Genomic DNA, 22,220 nt, shown 5'->3' on the forward strand with positions numbered 1-22,220 from the left:
CCCTGAAATTCTAATTTAAATTCCTAAAGGTTTGTTACTATCTTTTACTCTTACTTCTGTATATTATTCATAAAAATGACAATAAAATCTGAATATTCACTGTATCCATGTGATAAATGGTGATTATTTTTCCAACCTACCAGAGATTCAACATCAATTTTCCTCATCCTACCTCCAATTCTCACCCTCTTGAAGGATGCTACACTATTTATACAATTTAAAGTAACAACAATGTATTTAATTGGCTAAATTTTTATAACTAATGTTGGTTTTCTACAAAAAAAATGTTTTAATTATTCATGTTATATTTTATATAGTTACACATTATAACTACATTTCAGCTTGCTGTTTTCATTCAAAAATACAAATATTTTAAGTTAAAATTTAGATCTTGGCTTAAATAATTACTGTAGAATTCCTCCCACAGTACCAATTAGCATTCCAGATTACCTATCTAACCATTAACAGAAATCACCAAAATACCCTGAGATCTCATTACAGAGGTCACATGAGACTTATAACTATTCCCATATGGTTGAAAATGATAAGTTATTTTAAAAAAAAAAAAAGTAGACTGGTCAATTAGCACAGCAGGTTAGAGTACTGTCCCAATATGCCAACAGTGCAAACTCGATCTTCCCAGTCATGGCACATACAAGAAGTAACCAATAAATGCATAAATAAGTGGAACAACAAATCAATCAATCAATCTCCCCGCCTTCTTCTCTCTAAAATCAATCAATCAATAAAAAAATGTTAAAGAAAGCATTCACAGAAAAGCATCATTTAGTCTTAGTTTTGGAACAAAATTATTCCTGAGTACTGATTATGACACTACCCAGTTTATAAATGTTGACCTCACCATGTGATTTTTAAATGGCCCTAATTTCTTGGACTAAAAGGAACATTTTATTCCCGTGAACATAACATAATATGGTCCTAAATCAGCCCAAATTCTTCTACCTATATATATAATACACCAGCATTTCTTTCACCCTTTAGGCTAGAAACACTAGATAGGTGTGGTTCTCCCAATCTCAGGCCCCCGCTTTTTTGAATTTTCTGTCTGGAAAATCTTATGTACTTTAATCTACCCACTCCTCTTGCTATATTATATTCTCTTTGTGCCCTTAGAAATACTGTATGTTCTAATTGTGCTTTTTTGTGCATAAAAACAAGTAGAAAACAGAGAAATAAATTAATGTTAAAAATTTTCCAGGAGGATTCTACTTCACCAAGCAAGGTACTGCTTACCCTGTAGTTAATTTTAATATTGTAGCAGGAAAGACTTTTTTCCTTTATGTTTTAATCTGGGGACAAGAAAAAAATCTAGTAATAGAAAATCAACATTAATTTGAGGGGAGATGAAAAATGACTTAATAACACTGCAGCAGGATTAATATTGTACAATAGATCATAGAGCCATAAAACTCTTGACAAATTCATTTTTGTATCACTGTATATTGTTGCTAATAGGGCAGGGCATATCTGAAAGGCTGTTAATACCTTACTGTACAAATGCCAATCCAATTGCACTGCAAGGGTAGAGTGTGCTTTGCAGGAGATGGGAGAAAAGAGAAATTTCCTCACCCACCTGCAGTTTGCATTTAAATGCAACATGGGGAAGAATAAGGGCAGAGTGATTTCAAGCAGGGAGTTAATGTTTGCTTGAAATCAAGTAGTCCAATTCAGAAAAAGAGTTGATAGTTACCAGGATATTTGCTTCCACTTCAAGACCATCTAGCCAAGGAATAGAGTGGAAAATATATCAGCAAATGACACAAGACAAATTTTATCCCAAACAGCTATCCAAACAAAATGTCAAGCCAAAAGACCAAATAGGTGAATCTTAACTTGACACAAAAGCTACCAAATCCTTAAACAAAAAAAGAAGCTATCAGATCTTTACACTACAAATAACTACTTTGAGCTAAGATTAAGACTAGTAGGAACTGAATTTATCCTCTGCCTGAAAAAAATAACAAAATTTTAAAAAACAGAAAAAATAATATAAAAACAGAAAAAAATGTAATATTAAACATCTTAAAAGAAAGTATCTTAAATACTATGAACATCTGGCAAAAAAAAAAAAAAAAAAAAAAAAAAAAAGACAGTGAATCCTGAGACATGGGACATAAAGGAGACAAGCCCTATGGCTGTCTCAGCTTACTACCTTGAAGAGAGTTTCCAAGCCCTGGAACAGGAAAGGGAAAGTGAGGTGAAACCCTGAGTAGGCACTGGCTTCTGGGGCACGCAACCTGTGCATCTGCAGCTCAGAAGGGGCCTGTGTTTGATTTAATGCTCTGAAGTTACCGTCTTGAAATTCTAAATAATTTTTACAAAGGGTCACACTTTAATTTTATATGAGCCCTGCAAATTTTATAGCTGGTCCTGCCTGGCAGGTGCCCTAAGCTGAGAGTCCTAAATCCAACTCAGCTAGAGTTCATAGAGCAGAATAAGCACATACATATTTAAAGAACGATTCAAGGCCAGGGAAAGAATCATCCAAAAGGATTAGGGGTAATAGTACCTGTCATGGACACAGGCTGGGAACAGTGCTATTCCCAAAGGTCAGATCCAGAAAACTCGTAATTCAGAGGCAATAGGTAAAATACTCAAGAAGATCTTGCCTCATAAGTGGAGAACCATTAACCCGAGACCAGCGGTTCTCAACCTGTGGGTCGCGACCCCTTTGGCGGTCAAACGACCCTTTCACAGGGGTCGCCTAAGACCATCCTGCATATCAGATACTTACATTATGATTCATAACAGTAGCAACATTACAGTTGTGAAGTAGCAACGAAAATAATTTTATGGTTGGGTCACAACATGAGGAACTGTATTTAAAGGGCCAGAAGGTTGAGAACCACTGCCCTAGACTGACCACTCCAGAGCCATACATAAAAAAATCATAAAAGCACAACTCCAAAGACCAAATTACTTTCAAGTAAGTTAACTGCATCCTAGAAGAAAGCTCAAGAAAACTTGTAGGAAGACAACAATATCCAGCTTCCAACAAGGTAAAACTCACAATATCTTGGCATCCAAACAGAAATTACCAGGTACAAAAAGAAGTGGAAAACACAATTCATAATTAGAATAAAAATCAATTCACAAATGCTATGGACTGAATGTTTGTCTCCCACCCCAAATTCATATGCTGAAATCCTAACCTCCAAAAGTGAGGGATGATACTAGAGCAGTGGTTCTCAACCTTCCTAATGCCGTGACCCTTTAATACAGTTCCTCATGTTGTGGTGACCCCCAACCATAAAATTATATTCGTTGCTACTTCATAACTGTAATTTTGCTACTGTTATGAATCGTAATGTAAATATCTGATATGCAGGATGTATTTTCATTGTTACAAACTGCACATAATTAAAGCATAGTGATTAATCACAAAAACAATACGTAATTATTTTCCGATGGTCTTAGGCGACCCCTGTGAAAGGGTCGTTCGACCCCCAAAGGGGTCGTGACCCACAGGTTGAGAACCGCTGCTAAGCCTTGGTCAAAATCTATTTTTATGCAATGGTCCAACATTCCAGACTTACCTAATTAGTTTCCTCATGATTAAATTTAGCAGAAAGAGGAAGGACCTTTAGAAGGGTTAAGTCATGAAGGTGGAGTCTTCATAAGTTGTATCAGTGCTTAGCCCTTCCATCATGTGAGGAAACATAGAATGAGAAGTCTAAGATCTGGAAAAGAGACCTTACTCAACCATACGTGCATTCTGATCTTGGACTTCCAGCCTCCAGAACTGTGAGAAATAAATTTCTGTTGTTTATAAGCCATCCAGTCTGTGGTATTTTGTTACATAGCAACCTGAAAGGACTAAGCTAGGAACCAACCCAAAACTAACACAGATGTTAGATTTAGCAGATAACAACATTATAAGAACAACATGGCCGAATTTGTAGGCTACTACTAATAAATCAGTACTTAGGTGGAAATTTATATTAAACATCTTAATAGAAAATATCTTAAATCAATAAACCCAGCTGTATCCATTAATAGCATCCTTCCTCCTTTGTTTTTCTTCTACCTTAAGAAACTAGAACCTGAAGAACAAATTAAAACTCAGACTGCAGAAAGAAGGAAATGATAAAAAGCATAGTGAAAAAATGTTTTAAATGGAAATCAAAAACAAGAAAGATAAGAAATGAAACCAAAAGTTGGTTGGTTCTTTGAGACAATCAATAAAACTGATTAAAACAAACAAAAAACAACAACAACAACAAATGTCTAGACAGACGGATAAGGAAAAAAGAGAGAGAACAAGAGAAAATACCAATTACCTGTATAAGAAAGAAGTGTCGTCACTACAGTTTTAGAGATATTTAAAAAAACAGAATATTGTGAACTACTCTAAACTATAAATACGACAATCGTAGCATAAAATGAACAAAATTACTGAAAAGACAAGGCACCAAGGCTCACCCAAAAAGTTAATCTGAATAGCCCTTTATCTTCATTAAAAGTAGTCACCCTCCCACAAAGAAAACTCCAGGCATAGATGGCTCCATTGATGAACTCTACCAAACATTTAAGGAAGAAATAATACCACTAAAACAATTCTTACAGACAACTGAAGTGGAGCTTAATCTCATTCCATGTGGTCAGAATTTACTGTGATAATAAAACCAGACAAAACATTGTTAAGATAAGAAAACTACAGACTAATACCCATGATAAATATAGATGCAAAAATTCTTAATACAATCTTATCGAATTGAATCCACATTATCTATTAAAAGGATAATGCATCATGAAGCAGGGCTTATCTAAAAAATGCAGGACTAGTTCAGCATTTGAAAACCAATTAGTATAATCCATTCACTAGATTAACAAACTAAGAGAAAAGCCATATGATCATCTCAACAGACACAGAAAAAGCATTTTATAAAATCCAACATTCATTCTTTTTTTTCTTTGATAATCCTCACCCAAGGATAGTTTTTCCATTGATTTTTAGAGAGTGAAGGGAGGGAGGAAGAGGGAGAAGAAGAGGGAGAAGAAGAGGGGAGGGGAGGAGAGGAACAAGAAAGAGGGGAGGGAAGTAGGGGAGGAGGGTTTCACAGATATATACATATGTCAAACATACCTCAATAATGCTTTTTAAAAAAATGTACAACATGTTCAAATATAAGGCACATCAGCTAATTCAGATCACTATCCTGTCTCCATTAATAGAATCCTTTCTCTTTTATTTTTCAACATTTACAACACTACCAGTAAAAGCACTTCTCAAGTTAGAATAATGTCCATCAAATTCTCCCTCAAGTTCCTACATTACAACTAAAAGTGTTTTTATACTTAATGAAATGTTTTAGTGAACCTTTCCACCAAACTGATCTTCCTATAGCCTATTTATCTCAGTTGTGGATTAAACTGAGCTATGCACAGAGGAAGGTTGCTTTGGGTGAAACCCTATTTATGAAAAGGCCAAATTAGCCTCTACTTCCCACTGCTTAAGAACCACTTTTCTAATTCAGAGAATGAACTTGAGTGAAAAAATTATTTCTCTTCATTATTTATAGTAACTTCACAAAAATACATTTCTTGCTGCTAAAGTACAATCAAGGAAACTGAGGCAGCTTAGAATGAAGCAGATGGAAATGTGAGGAGATAGCTCACCACCAGTTCATGGCTAACTGGCTAGTTTCTTGAGACAATTATGCCTTACTTCATGCAATATATAATAAAAAATTATTTTTTTGTACACAGAACCTATTTCCCCATTAACAAAGTTTTGTTTCTAATTGACCTTCAATTGATGGCTTGGATAACTTAAGGTTGATGAGAAACTTTAGAGATGCTAGAGTAACCTGTTAAGACTACCTTAAAAAGCAAGAATCCTATCTAATAAAGAGGGAATATGCTAATTGACCCTCACAATGTTGCAAGGATGGCAGCGCCCACAGCCAATAAAGAGGGAATATGCTAACTGACTGCCCTACCCTCAAAGATGGCAGCGCCCACAGTCACAAGATGGCAGCACCCAGTCTCCTCAGCCCCACCAGGGTGGTAGGCGGGTGGCAAGGCTGGGCCTGCACCCAGGGCCACCCAAAGCTCAGGTAACCAGGGTCGGCTGAGGCTTGCGCTGCCAGCAGTGGCAGTAGCAGAGGTGTGATGGGGCGTCGCCATCCCCTGATTGCCGGGTCGCCTCCCACCCCTAAGGGCTCCGGGACTGTGAGAGGGGCCAGGCCGGGCTGAGGCCCCCCCCCCCCCCCCCAGTGCATGAATTTTCATGCATTGGGCCTCTAGTACTTTCATAACATGAAACATTACTCCCAGATTTACCTACATATGAATTTTATAAAGGAAAGAATACCTGTAAGCAAAAATTTTTCAAATATAATAAATACGTAATAAAGATAAAGGTGACAGGTACAGGAAGTAGCCAAAAAAAGATTTGTTGTGGAAAGGCAAAAGCTGCTATTTCCACTTGCAAGTCCAATAGTTTTGAGATATTAAGCAATAAAACTCTCAGGTCACTAAAACTGTCTCTCTGAGCTAGAGAACTAATCTAACCTATAACACAATACGCTGACTACTGCATGCTCATCAAAGACTTAGTAAATGCTTTACTAAATAGATCAGAAAGAACATTTCAAAACCTCCTTAATGTAGAAACTGAGAGTAGAAGATGGCCCTTATTTATTTTATGGAAAAATCAAGAGTATCTCCAAGGAGTGGTTAGGTTTTCAGCTTCAAGAAAATCCTAATGGGATCACTTTCTTTCAAAACCTCTAGCTTAGGTACTCAATGTAATGATTCAAAACTGTGCTGTCTAGTACAAAGTACATCAGCATAGAACTATGCTGTCACATCACATGTGGCTATTTACATTAAAATGAATTGGAAAATTCAGTTCCTCAGTCACGTAAGTCACATTTCAAGTGCTCAATAACCATAAGTGGCCGGTAGCCACCATGCTGGACAGCACAGATAACAAGACATTTCCACCAACACAGAAATTTTTACTGGACAGCGCTGCTCCAGAATGACCAGTTTAGAGTAAGATAATGTCCCTTTTTCACAAACTTTTTTACTATTTTAGATATTTTCATAAATGATGTTTCATTTTGGTAAAAATATTTTCACTGAAGAAATATAATTTTATGAGTCCATGCTTTTGGAAGTCCATCCATGGAATAAAATTAGCTTTAGATACCACCATCCTAAAAGCAGCACAGAATTTTCTTTTTAATCCTATAAAGTTTCCTTTACGTTGGGTGTATTTAACTACCTGAAAAGTGCCATTGGTAATTAGCACTCAAAATTGTTCTGCCTCCCTTTGGGACATTTGAAGGCTGAAGAGAAGAAAATCATAACAACTTTACCAAATCAACAACTCAGAAACTGAGAAAAAAATAGTTAAACAATTAAAAGCCATGGATATAGTGATAGAAAATCTAATGACTTTTACAAATGAATTCGGGGGCTTGAAAGGCCAACAAAACTCAGTAAGTGCAAAGGTTTTTCAAAATAAACTATCACTTTATTAATGGATATAAATGATGGTAAACTGCATGAATAATTCAGGTCCATTTTCATTTAAGTGGTATCTTCACTGAAGCCACATATTATTGACTTCACAGTACAGTGGGGCCTTGACTTACGAGTTTAATCTGTTCCATGACGGAGCTCGTAACTCAAATTACTCGTATGTCAAATCAAAAGTAAACAAGTGAAACACTTGATGCTGGGCTGATGTTGTGGTGTTCACTGTGACGTTCGCTGCAACGTTCGCTGTGCCAACTAGCGGTGGGGTATCTGAAGCTGGCTCATAACCCGAATTTTAGCTCGCAACTTAAAGCAAAAAATCGGCCTTGAGACGGCTCGTATCTCAAAAAACTCGTTAGTCAGGACACTCGTAAGTCAAGGCCCCACTGTATCTGTCTTCCAGTTGACTACTAACAAAACTACTCTAATCCCAGTTTGCAGGCAATAGTGGAAATGAATGTTATTTATTATTCACCTACCTCTTTCACTTGTCAAGATAAAAATCTTTCCCAAAGTCATATAATTTAATCAGCCAAAAACCTTACAAAGGGAAAGGAGGGCATAAAGTATACCATCTGGTCCCAAATATCCTAATAAAAGAGAAACATGGTAATTAGTGTACGTCCGCTACCCTTCCCATTGGCTAATCAGGGCGATATGCAAATTAACTGCCAGCCAAGATGGCGGCCGGCAGACAGGCAGCTGAAGCTAACATGAGGCTTGCTTGCTTCAGTGACAGAGGACTCCAACATTCCCTGCCTGCCTTGCCGGCCTCTGAGCTTGCAGTTTGAAACATTGTTACAAATATAGAAGCTAAACAAAATTGCAGAAACCTGCTTTTAGCCTGCTGGGATCTCAGAGCTGGAGTTGATACAGTGTTTCGATTATAGAACCCAAACAAACCAGATACGTGCTTTCAGCAGCAGAGGCCTCAGAGCTGGAGCCAGAGCTAAAGCAGGCCCAGAATTTAAAAAACAAGAAAAAAAGGAGCAGTTGGGAGCTTCAGTCAGCCGCCAGCCTGAAAACAGCCCTCAGCCCCTCACCCAGACTGGCCAGGCACCCCAGTGGGGACCCCCACCCTGATCCAGGACACCCTTCAGGGCAAACCAGCCGGCCCCCACATGTGCACCAGGCCTCTATGCTATATAGTAAAAGGGTAATATGCCTCCCAGCACCGGGAACAGCGGAGCCGAGAGGCCTCCCAGCACTGGGATCAGCGTGACAGGGGGCAGCGCCCAAACCCCCTGATCGCCCTGTGGCTCTGTGTGACAGGGGACGGGGCCACAACCTCCCCATCCGCCCTGCTCTGTTCGTGACAGGGGAAGGCGCCCCAACCCCCTTATCAGCCCTGCTCTGTGCCTGATGGGGGGAGCTCCCCAACGCCCCAACGCCCTGATCGCCCTGTGGATCTGTGTGTGAGAGGGTCAGCGCCCCAACCCCCTGATCAGCCCTGCTCTGTGTGTGACAGGGTGTGGCGCCCCAACCTGCCCCCCCCCCCCCCGACGGGCCCTGCTCTGTGTGTGACGGGGTAGAGCCATAACCTCCCCATCGGCCCTGCCCTGAGTGTGACAGTGGCAGCGCCCCAACCCCCTGGTCAGCCCTGCTCTGTGGGTGATAGAGGGCAGCGCCCCAACCCTCTGATCCACCTTGCTTTGTGTGTGATGGGGGCGGTGCCCCAACTCCCCTATCGGCCCTACTCTGTGAGTAACAGGGGGGAGCTCCTCAATCCCCTGATCGGCCCTGCTCTGTGCGTGACAGGGGAGAGCTCTCCAACCCCGATTGACCCTGCTCTGTGCGTGACAGGGTACGGAGGCCCAACCCCCCTGATGGGCCCTGCTCTGTGCGTGACAGGGGAGAGCCCCCCAACCCCGATTGACCCTGCTCGGTGTGTGACAGGGTACGGAGCCCCAACCCCCCTGATGGGCCCTGCTCTGTGCGTGACAAGGGGCAGCGCCCCAACCCCCTGATTGGCCCTGCTCTGTACGTGACAGGGGGTGGTGCCGCAACCTCCCCATTGACCCTGCCTTGAGTGTGATGGGGCGGTGCCCCAACCCCCAATCGGCCCTACCCTGAGTGTGACTGAAGGTGGCATCGCAACCTCCCAATCTGCCCTGCTCTGTGCATGACAGGGGCGGCACCCCAACTCCCCAATCAGCCCTGCTCTGAGCCCGACCAGGGGCTGCACCTAGGGATTAGGCCTGCCCTCTGCCACCCGGGAGCAGGCCTAAGCCAGCAGGTCGTTATCTCCCGAGGGGTCCCAGACTGCGAGAGGGCACAGGCCGGGCTGAGGGACCCCCCCCCCCCCCCCCCCCCGAGTGCACAAATTTTTGTGCACTGGGCCTCTAGTCCTATATAATAAAAACCTAATATGCGAAGCGTCCGATCGGCCATTCAACCAATCAAAGCATAATATGCTCATGATATGCTAAGGCGGCTCAACCACTTGCTATGACGTGCACTGTCCACCAGGGGGCAGACACTCCGACCAGGTTAGCTTGCTGCTGGGGCCTGGCCAATTGGGACTGAGCAAGACGAGCCGGATACATCTTGGAGCCCTCCCGCAGTTCCTCCCTGGCTGGCCAACCTCCCACATCTTTCCCCTGCCCCGATCATGCACCGGTGGGGGTCCCTCAGCCTGGCCTGTGCCCGCTCGCAATCCAGGACTCCTCGGGGGATGTCGGGGAGCTGGTTTTGGCCCAATCCTGCAGGCCAGGCCAAGGGACCCCACTGGTGCACGAATTCGTGCATCAGGCCTCCAGTCAATCTTGCCTAATAATAAACATGTAAATTGACCGTCCCTCCACTACGCTCACCAGCCAATCAGGAGAGCATGCAAATTAACCCAACAAAGATGGCGGTTAATTTGCATACATAGGCACGAAGCAGCGGAGCGAAGACCGAAGGCTCTGGCCGGAGCGAAGGCCTGGGTCCCAGGTGCTGGAGGAAAACCGGTGCCGGCAGCCAGGGGAAGGGAAGGCCTATTGCACAAATCTCTTCGTGCAACGGGCCTCTAGTATACTATAAGAAAATCCCATTCAAATAAAATAACAGCCATTGTGACACTAAGAATTATCCATCCTTTGGTGTTTCAAATTATACTTTGATAAGCTCTAACTCTTTATAGATCTTCAAAATGAACATCCTCACAATTACACATATCTGCAAAGGTCTAAAAAAGGCTAGGCAGCAGTATCTGTTATTCTAAGAACATATTTAATGCACAGCAGACATCTACGGAGGTATTTTCATCAACAGAAGAACCATTAATTATTTCTGAAGCCCCTACAGAAGAAAATATAGACTTGGAATGGCTGACAAAACAAAAAGACTGGTTTGATGAACTGATGCTCTAAGAGAGGGGTTTATGTGCTGAATCATTTCGTGTGGGTCCTCTTTGTAAACCTGGAAGAGCAGCTGGTGCTCCACTGTAAGGGGGGGGGGGGGGGAAGTACTGTATGGAGGTGTAACAGCAGGGTCTTACTAAGCTTAGTAAATTACTAACAGGTTAAAAAATGAGGGTGGTTGTTTAACCTATAGGAAGAAAGCAAAAGAAAACTCAGTGCACACAACTAACTTTGACTTTTCATTTTTTCCTTCCCTCCTATGTATCCATAAATCATTTGGGGAAGCTACTATTGAATAAGAACAAGGACTATCAGCTAAAGAAATCGGATAGAAATGCAATATGAAACCATCATTTCTACTATTAAGCCGGGGGGGGGGGAGGAAATAATGCAAATATGAAAAGCAAATATTGTTGATTCAGAAAAATTCTTAAGTAAATTTTAAAAAGTGTGAAGCTGCTGACTAGAATGAATCAAAAGTAGATTTAGTCATTTTATTAGAACTTTGCAACATGAGGAAATGTACCCAAAAACTTCATCAAGCCATCAACAACAAATTTAGAATGTGTTCATCTTGTTACTCAGAAGGCAGTTGAATCAGCAAGTATCAAAAGCAAAAAAATTAATCTCAATTAGTGAGACACCTGGTCACCCAAGGACTCATTCCCTCATGCAGATACAAAGAATAGCATCTTTTTTATTTATAAGTGCTTGAGTGTATACAAACATAGGGCTGTGAACTGATTACAAAAATTAATGGCTAGGACACTGATGGCTTAGAAAAAAAGTCACATAACTAGGTTTCAGCAATAACCAGGCCTACAAAAGTATCTGCTTTATGCAGAGTATTTGATAGTGAGAAGGCTCTAAAATTTCTACTCATATGAAAGCTAAAAAATATTCCTGATGCAGACTTGATGACATCATTCAGATCTCTGTTTAAAAAAAAAAATGTTATTGAAATCACAAACCACATCACCAATCTAATTTTTCAATGTGAATTATCACAGAAAAACTGAGAAGGAATGAATGAGAGCTCTAAGCTAAGTCATATTTAGTCTTTTTTAAAAAATGTATTTTTATTGATTTCAGAGAGAAAGGGAGAGGGAGAAAGATATAGAAACATCAATGATGAGAGAGAATCATTGATCGGCTGCCTCTTGCACACCTCCTACTGGGAATGGAGCCCAAAACCTTGGCATGTGCCCTTGACCGGAATCAAATGCCAGGACCCTTTAGTCCGAAGGCTGACGCTCTATCCACTGAGCCAAACTAGCTAAGGCTAGTCTTTTTTTTTAATCACTCAGAGCTTCCATGCCAACTACCCTGATATTTGAGTCAAATCTTGAACCTTTGGGTCATTGTCCTCAGTGCTGTGGTACTAGGTAATTCTTGCCACAGAACCAAATTTGGTCATTACCCAGTCATTAGAATGGGCTCTCCTAGCATCTTGGTACAACAAAAGAAATTGGCTGGAACTTTAGCATGCAGAAATTGCTTTGCTTTTAATTTTTACTTAATTCCAAACTTTAAAAAACTGCAAGAATAGTACAAAGAACTGCCATATACTCAGATCCATCAACCACTCACATTTTCTGACATCGAAAATATGACATTTCTGATCTCTGACCTGTATGTTTTTTTCCTTCTGAAAATGATTTTATATTCTAACAAGTCCTCTCATTTCTCCCACTTTAAAGATACTAAATCAAGTGAATAAACACAAGGAGATTTGGTTGTTTCCTAAGGATAAACACTGAGCAAGGTTATCATCAAAGGACTAGATATTCAGGGAGTAACTCCCAAATTACTATATTCAGGTAGGGGTGGAACGAAAAAAAAATTATGAATCAATCAGTGTAAATTTCAGTTACTACTTGACCAATTTCCCTCCATATCGTAAATTTTTCTGAGTAATTTATTACTCTCACCACTACTGTATATTTGATTCAACAATATACCTTTCCCTTGCTTAAAAAATAACCAAAATTCTGAATAGCATATAGTTTATATAACTGCACTAAATTACATCTTTAAGAATTTTAGAGGTTGGATTTTATGATATCTTCAAATTACTAGATACAGTCTGGGGTGTTTCAAAAACAGGGTTAAAATAAGTTTTCTTATCAGTTTGGTTTAATGAGAGAGAAAAAACGAGAAAGTGTGATCCTTGGAATCAGCGTGCTCTAAACAGCCACCTTACTCACTTCCTGTTCCCATTCTCACTGTTAAGAGATTTTAAACCTCCCTTTCAGTACCTGCTAGCCATCTTTACTGCTTCTTTTCCGTGTGGAACAGAACAGACCAAATATAATAGAACTTTCACCCACCCCTATAGTAACAGCCAGCTTCATGCCTCCAGCTTATCCTCTGTCGCACCGCTCCTTCAGCCTGCCAAGGAGGAGTCTCTGCACTAGTCTGCCCCAAAACAAGTCTCCACCCTGAGCTGCTTGCTGAACGCATAATATCTTGCCAATGGTTAGGCCTAGCAATTAGTCTCTTCGGAGAAGATTCAATTTTTTTTCTGTTCTAAGCCCTCTTGCCCACCCAGGAACCTACTTCATTCTACATCCTCTGAATAACAGTAAAACTCATTTTTCTTTTCAATCCCTAATGAGACTTCTAGAGACAACCTAATAAGCCCCAATTTCTTGTCAAAGGAGTAATTCCAGTTCTGTAATAATTTGCAGAATACAAACTACTGACCCAGAGTGACCCTAGAAAATGGTATTTTTCAGCTCTAATGCTCAATTCCTCCCACTTAGATTTTTAGTAGGTGGTCTCCTACAAGTAGGACCATCATTTTAGAGAACTCAATGTTACATTTTACATACAGTAGCAAAAACACAAAAATAAGACTGAGGTCATTATGAAAATTCATTTGAGAACCCAAGTTGAGGTATCCTCCACTGGGAGAGGTATCATACAATGGTATTCTTAGACTGTGAGAGGGAAAGTGGGAAAGTGTCTAGAATGGGGAGTCAGAGCCCAAGAAGGAAAGCAAGGCATCCATGCAGAGGAGGTGGAAGTGACAGAGATGGAAGATTGGTAACACGGATGGGGACTGATCACTTAGTAAATGTATTAAGAACAACTGAAGCCAAGTTTCTCAGTGTAAGAGAGGGGCATTAAAATAAGAAAGAAATCTAGAATCCTGTGGTAGTTAGATTGGAGTTAATATGAATTTGTTATTTTTCAATGTACTTAAAGATATAAATAAATATAGAGTAAATCGGTGTGCCTCCACTGAGAGGGTTTGAGAGCAACAACACCCAATAGCAATAAATACACTAATCACTCAGATCTTGGCTTCTGAATACTATTTTCCACTAAAAAGAACCAAGGTTCCTGGAAGAAATGACTGATCCAGGTTTGGGGCAAGAAAGTACAAGATGAGCATGGAATTTCATCTTGTGCCAGAAAGCAAGAAAATGCTCAAAAGTATTTTATCAAGGGACATGTCCAAAAAACCCAGCCAAATCTGGGACAAGTTGGACATCAAAATACATAATGGTAGTAACAGAATATAACCCATTAAATAAAACTGAAAACTATAAATCCATACAAACACAAATTTAATGAATAAGTAAATACTGTCAGGAGGTGGAATATTTACATAGTTGTAAACACTTTCCCACAAAGTATCTATTAATTACAAAGCGAAGAGAGTAACTTTTCAGTAATGAAGTCCAGCAGACAACAAACACCTCAATAAAGGAGTCATCATTTGTAATGGGTCAAACTGAAATTGTATGACATGTGACAGGGTACAATAAACATCATTTATGTGCTATTCCTCTAACAGTGTGTAACTTGAATCATGAGGAAATAACAGAAAATCAAATCAAGACACATTCTACAAAATAACTGGCTGTTAACTCCAAAAGTATCAAGAAATTCTCAAAAGTTAAGAAAAGACTGAGGAACTATTTCAGTAGAGAATAGAGACATTATGGGAATATATGCTATCAAAGACATCATTGGGAAAATTGCCAGACTTGAATGTGGCATAAAGATTAGATAATAGTAATGTATCAATGTTAATTTCTTTACTTTGATTACTGTACCTGAGTCACGTGTGAAAATGCTACTGTTTTTAGAAACTAAACACTAAAATATTTGGAAGTGATGGGCATCAGGTTGAAAACTTATTCTCAAACGGTTCCAGAAAAAGTTATGATTTTTTTAATGGTGAAAACGAAAACCCACTTAGGATTCTAGCAATCTTACTTTCAAAATCACATACTTAAACCTACAAGGCTTCAGACAAGATGCTTAATCTCTCTGAACCTTATTTGCTTGTTTAACAATGGGGATCAATCCATATGTGCTGAGAAGTAAGAGATATGTTCATAAAACATATTAGCACAATGCTTGGCACTTAGTATGTGCTTAATGACAGTATACCTTCTCTAAAGATAAAATTTGATAATGCTTGGTTTCCCCTTAAATACTGGGAAGAGAATACCAATCTTGGCTGCTTCTAGCATTTTGCAGACTTTTGGTTGTCAACCACTATTACTATTTGTAAAACCTGCTGTTTGCAATTCTGTTCCACAAATCAATGGTTTGTCCTTGCCTTTGTATAGAAAGAAAACACAAATGCCAAGCTCCTTTTGTCTATGGTCCCTTTTGTCCACAAGAAAACAGTCTGGTTTAAGGTTGGGCTTTTAGGGGGTCCTTAAGTTATTATTCTGACCACACTGTCAGTGACTGCTTCACCGCAGCCCACAGGCAACAGGCAGCATCTTCCTCTCATCCACTTAACAGAGCTGATTTGTCCAAGAGAAAGCATGGTTATCTGGACTTCAGAGAGAAGTGATTTCTAATTTCTAAACTGCAGAACAACTAGGGGAGAATTGCACAGCTCAAAGGAAATGAACAACAACTCCATTACCTGGAAAGGGTGGAATAACAATCATGTAAGGAAGGCATTCCAGAGCCTTGAGATGTCCCTCATATACTGTGCAGGTCAATAAATGAATCTGAACTGCTAACTACTAAATGTTGTAAGAATGGTTCTGTTTTGTTCCCCAATACATTTTAGTGAGCATATAGACTACCATCCATAGATTGTCTATACCAGGGGTGGGCAAACTTTTTGACTCGAGGGCCACAATGGGTTCTTAAACTGGACCAGAGGGCCGGAACAAAAGCATGGATGGAGTGTTTGTGTGAACTAATATAAATTCAAAGTAAACATCATTACATAAAAGGGTACAGTCTTTTATTTCAATAGTTTTATTCATTTCAAACGGGCCGGATCCGGCCCGCGGGCCATAGTTTGCCCACGGTTGGTCTATACACCCTAAGACAATGCTACTCAAAGTATGGTCCATGGACCAGTGCCACTCTGAAAGTATTAATAGAAATATCAAGGGTAAAAAGAAAGTTTTATATTAACTTGATAGAATAACTATTTGTTGAATAAAAACAGAACTTATATTTTATACCTTTACTATAAGTGGTTTTTTAATTTAGTAATTCATTTTTATTGTATGTTACAAAAATATTGGATTGTGACAGTCTGGAAAAAAATAGAACTGATCTTTTATCACAGATAGTTTACAAGCAATAAACTAAGGTTTTCATATCCTAAGTTTATAAACGGCAAGCTAACATTTATTGAGCACTTACTACATGCCAAATACGTTTACTTTACACAAAATATTTTATTAAATCCTCACAGCAAGGAAAGTCCTACCTCTATACTCTTTTTTCCAAATGAGAAAACTAAGGCACAGAGTACAACTTGGTACAACCTGACCTAGTATCAGAGTAAAGAATATGTCTGACTTCTGAACTGAAGTCCCACAGAGTTTTGAAAACAACACAAATTAGGGGGGTCGGGGGGGGGGGGGGGAGGTGGATCACTTACTTAGATATAATAAAAAATAGAATTCTTTAATGCATGGTGAACCAGCTGGCATTTGTTAACCATGGGATTTTGATTCAGACTCTGCTGTGTATAAAACAGTAAATCCACTTTACCTGCCTCAAGTAAAGGTAGATGGGTAGTCCCAACAATACATATACATATCACAGGGATCCAATAGCAGGAATTAGATCATTGTCAGAAACCAAAGCTGGCTGGCTGTCTCTCTCGGGGGCTATGCAGTCACTGATATTATGCATACCTCTGCTTTCTTCTCTCTGCCCAGGGCTTCCCCTGCTTCAACGTGCACACAACCATAGATGTTCCAACCCAAGAAGACCTGCCATCACCAGATTAAATTTCCCTTTGCCTCTCTTTTAAGTTCACATTTCTCTGTGAGCCACACAGGTCAGAGGTTAAGGGCTGGCTACCTCATGACTCAGGCACCCCTTCTTGTCCAGTAGCTTCACATGGTGGTCAAGTGAATCCATCTATAATGGCTAAGGGTCAGGGTAGGCCTATAAAGTCAATGAAAGTCTACACTTCTTCCTACTATTATGTTACCTGACCTTTGAGAAGATGGAAACAGTCTGTAGGTGGGAAAAAAAAAAAAAAAAAAACATATTTGGACTCAAGGATTTGTTTCATTTTGCAGGACTTGAGGAGAGAGTAAGAAAAACATTGGAAAAAATTAATAAAAATGGTACAAAACAAACAAACAAACAAAAAACAGAATTACAACAGAAAAAATAAGATATGTGAAGGCTTTTAAGATATGAAACACAGGTCCAAGCCAAAAACAGTTGACACTTTGAGAAAAGTAGGATTGATTAGTAATTGGGATCCTGAGAATAGTACAGAAAAACATGCAGTTAAATATCCACTGTATGAACTTTTCATTGTTGACTAATGCTGTTACAGTATGGTAGGGTGCTCTACCCAACAAAGAGATCTTGGGTAGAAAGGTTTGACACCTAGATCAACAGAACAATGTTAAGTTCTCAGTCCAGAGGGGAAAAGAGCAGAAAGCCAAAAAAAAAGAAAGGACTTGGGAGGAAAGGCTTTCACATTCAGAAGCAGCTAAAAGCCTTCCCAGGAGAAGTGTTTGGTATTGTTGGTGAAGCAGGAGGGAAACCTAAGAACTAGAAACCAGTCATAACCTTAATTTTAAAAATTGGTGGAGGGGGCTTTCAAGACTGATAATTGTCATTCAACATGGAAACGAGTAAAAATTTTGATAAGAATAATTTCTGTAGCTAGAATGAATAAACAAGTAAGTGAATATGGCAGCCTTTTCTATACTTCTAAATAAAGGGAAGGTATGTACATGGAAAGGTAGCAGCTATACAAGGTTCTAAGATGGTTGTTTGAATACCAGCAGTGTGTGTACATGCTAAGAGGATGCAACTCATGAAAAGTGAGCAGTTCCACAAAAGAGAGGCAGTTGCCAGCTCAGACAATGTCCCTGATGGCACTGCCCATCACCTTCTGTCCAGAGTGAAAAGCATATATGAATATGAGTTGGCAACAGAGATCTGAAAGAAACATCTGTCATACTAAACATTTGGCATTCAAGGACTTAACACTTGGGGTTTCAAGGTTCACTACATATAATAAATTAGTTTGCTAAGAATGAATTTGCATTGTGTTGCAGGACAGCTGAGTAGGCATGAGTTACTTGGCTGATCAGTGAGCCTAACAAGATCAGCTCATTATGATTTTATAGTTTTTATTTAACACAGGATCTTAATTCTCACAACTGTGAGAGGTATAGTATTGTCATCCACATTTTACAGCGAAGAAAACTAAGTAAAAGATAAGCTACAGTGGTATTCTGAAGGTCTCAGAACACATCTCCCACAAATTAGAAGTCTACTATATGCCATTCAATGTTTATGCCTGATCTCCCAATTAGACTTTGTCTTTGAGAGTAGGAACTATATGTACACTTTGCTCTACATTGCTTAATGTAAAGCAATAAACACAGTAGATATTCAAAAAAATTACCTTTTGAACCAATGTAATTTATTTACACACTTCTTTCAAGTTTCAGAGGCCAGGTTATAAGTATTATTCTTAGAAGGAAACAGTTTAAGTTTAAATTAAAAGCCTGAAGAACTTGCTTCTATTTGGCCTCAATTTAATTCTGAGACTGGAAGATAAAAGTTATGCCAATTTAATGGAAAGATGTTGAAAGTACAAATATAACCAGGAAGCAGCTTCAGAAAATGCTCATTTACATAACGCAAGCATCACAAGGACAAGGTCTTTTAGTAAGGTTCAATAGTGTTCATATCAAATTGTTTTAGATTCAACTATTAATATTTATATATTTGACAATTTATGTAAACTCATTACCATTTCTATTCATAATGTGTATCTGTATTATTTAAACAACATCTTTTGAATGGTGAAACAACACAGATAAAATACACCACAGCCAACAGAAAATACATGATTATGCTAACTGCTTTAAACTATAGGTTTATTTTAAGGTAAAAATCTATTTTTAACATTGTGCACATAACAACAGAGGACAAATTCTCAGATTTGAAGCCATCTATACGATTCCAATACTAACATTTCTATCATGATGAAATCGGGCTAAAATGCACTTGCAGGGAACCATCACTACTATGGAAAAACTGATAGCACTGAAACATTTTCTGATGTTGCACGTTAATTTCACAGAGCTAGACTGTAGCTTGATTTATGGACCACTGTACGGTTTTAGGCCATGTTGCATCATGTCGTTAAAACTGCAGCCCAAAAGCAAAGCCCTGCATTTAAGAGAATTCTGAAAGTAAAATGGGCTGCCATATTCCAGTCTTCACTATTCCATTTCCACTCACCATGGATTTAGCTCTTTAATTCTTCACTAAGTTCTTAACTGAAGCCTACAAATGGATACTAATCCTGAAGATGACACTTAACTCTGCAGATACATTTGAAGGGGCCAGATCTTCTAAAAGCTTAAGAAATACACGAAGCAAACTTAGAAGAAATATTTTACCATAATTCACAACTACAGTAAACAAACCCTCGATTTTGCAGACCTCACTTTAGTGGAATTTGGATTTAACAGACAAAATTTCCGGTCTATGTGTCATATGTGAAAACTAACATCCTGTTAATTTTAAAATGCTTTTAACCAAGATTTGCTTACAATTAACAAATTTTAGCAAATACACCCTATGTTAGAAAAACACCATAGTAATTTCGTTGACATAAATAAATATTACATAGCTACAACTATAGTCTATGTAAATCCAAGAGTTATCACTCATAAACTATGTTTGGCAAATGATTAGCAACGTGATCACACCACATCAGGAGCAGTAATTGGTTCTGTTGTCACGTGGCGTGACTTTCTATATCAGTTTTAAGGCTTGTTGGCCATTCCCACATGCACTAAGCCACGCCCCAGTCGTGTGCATTTGTTTACTCGTGGTGATGGGTAAATGTACAAATTCAGTACAAATTTTAAATTACTGTAATGCACAAAAAGCTTTTGTGTAAAATTAAACTTTTCATACATACTTAATTTTCATACATACTGAATACTTAATTTTAATTACATAAACGTGTCTACATAAGCAAAAGTAAGTAAACCAATTTGCCAAATTTTTAACATTTGCATTTGGAAAACCTATCTTATTATATAACAGATTTTTGGTTTTAAGGGACACCCACTCACCAGAATTAGTTCGTCATATCAAGATTCTATTCTACTTTTCCATGGGAATTTACCTTTATAAAAATAAAAGGGGCAAAAGTAGGCTTATAGTTGTGAGTATGCAAAACACAGTTTATTCTTGTCCTTTTGTTTATTATTGTATTATTTTCCATATGAACAATTGTAAACCTACTTTTCCTCAACCCAGTATAAGCAATGTAAACAGAAGGTACCTTTGCCTGTCTGGGGGCCTCTTAAAAAGCCTAAGTGTGGAAGAAGAGCTGATGTATATTCATTCCAAACTTTACGTTCAGAATCTTGTCTAGTTCAAGTAAGTCTAGTTCAATTTTCTTCTAATAGAAATCAAACAAGTGCTCAATATCCTGGATCAAACATTTAGCTACCGGGATTAGAGTGATTACAGTGGTATAACATTATAAAAATAATCTCATTTACAGTTAATGGTCAAGAGTAGACCTAAAGCAATTTTTCAAAAATCTTATTTTTATACTGAAAACTTACACATCTAAATAAATATAGCCCTAGCTGGTTTGGCTCAGATGGCGAACCTTTTGAGCTCGATGTGTCAGCATTTTGAAAAACCCTAACTTAACTCTGGTGCCATGTCACATATAGAAATTTTTGATATTTGCAACCATAGTAAAACAAAGATTTATATTTTTGATATTTATTTTATATATTTAAATGCCATTTAACAAAGAAAAATCAACCAAAAAAATGAGTTCGCATGTCACCTCTGACACGCATGTCATAGGTTTGCCATCACTGGGATAGAGTGTGGGCCTGTGGACTGAAGGGTCCCGGGTTCGATTCCAGTTAAGGGCACATGCCCAGGTTCCAGGCTCAATCCCCAGTAGGGGGTGTACTGGAGGCGGCAAATCAATGATTCTCTCTCATCACTGATGTTTCTATCTCTATCTCCCTTCCTCTCTGAAATCCATAAAAATATAGTTTAAAAAAAAGGAATAAAGTCAACCATCAAAAGAATATTTTATGTCCATAATCATAAATTCTTTCTCCCAGCAAACACAATCAATTTAATTTTACCTTCTATCATATTTATCTGGTCTAATCTCCCCATGTGATTTGTGTACAAGATTTTTGGACTAAATATAGTGAAGCAAATTATAGACTATAAACATCCTGTATGTTACATGCATAGCATATCTTAGTTTTCTCCAAAGGAATATCAATAAATTGCTCCACTAGTAATATTTACCAGACTCGTGCTGCCTTTCCTTGTCATTTCAGTCTAGGTTTGTAGCTAACATATGAAAGCAAAAACAAGCTGCCTAGAATAGATCACATTTCCTTGACAACTAAAAGTAGAGCCACATTCCTTAGGTAGAAAGTAGCTGACACCTCTATTTCTATTACATTTGTTTTCTTTTTTCAGCTTTAAAGTATAATTGACAAATGAAAATTGTACATATTTAAAGTGTACAACATGATGATTTGACATAAACAATGTGAGAGGATTACACCATCAAGCTAATTAACACATCACCTTACATGGTTACCACTTTTTGTGTGTGGTGGGAACTACTCAAAATCTACTCTTAGGAAATTTCAAGTACATAATATAGTATTATTAACTATAGACACCATGCTATACATTAGATCCCCAGAATTTATTCATTTTGTAACTGAAAGGTTATACCTTTTGGCCAATGTCTCCCATTCCCCCCCTCCCCCCACTGCCTGGCAACCACCATCCTACTCTCCGCTGCTGTGAGTTTGACTTTTTTTATACTCTACATATAAGTGTAGATTCTACATGTACAGAATTTAT

General features: G+C 38.8%; 1 protein-coding gene and 1 long non-coding RNA gene across 6 annotated transcripts in view; both read right to left on the minus strand.

Moving 5' to 3' along the window:
- ZFAND3 (zinc finger AN1-type containing 3) overlaps nucleotides 1–22,220 on the minus strand; it is a 346,984-nt gene that overhangs the window by 198,694 nt on the left and 126,070 nt on the right. The gene's annotated exons all lie outside the window — the stretch shown is intronic.
- Nucleotides 3,513–22,220, minus strand: part of LOC118660014 — a 34,945-nt gene continuing 16,237 nt past the window's right edge. The window contains exons 3-5 of one of the 2 annotated variants that reach the window (XR_004968784.1): nucleotides 20,429–20,481; nucleotides 7,992–8,102; nucleotides 3,513–3,763 (exon numbers count right to left, since the gene is read on the minus strand). This is a non-coding gene — a long non-coding RNA (uncharacterized LOC118660014). The remainder of the gene's footprint in view (nucleotides 3,764–7,991; nucleotides 8,103–20,428; nucleotides 20,482–22,220) is intronic. The other variant, XR_004968785.1, reaches the window with a different exon arrangement.

The sequence above is a fragment of the Myotis myotis genome, unplaced genomic scaffold (assembly GCF_014108235.1).
Source record: "Myotis myotis isolate mMyoMyo1 unplaced genomic scaffold, mMyoMyo1.p scaffold_m19_p_7, whole genome shotgun sequence".
Classification (NCBI taxonomy): Eukaryota; Metazoa; Chordata; class Mammalia; order Chiroptera; family Vespertilionidae; genus Myotis; species Myotis myotis.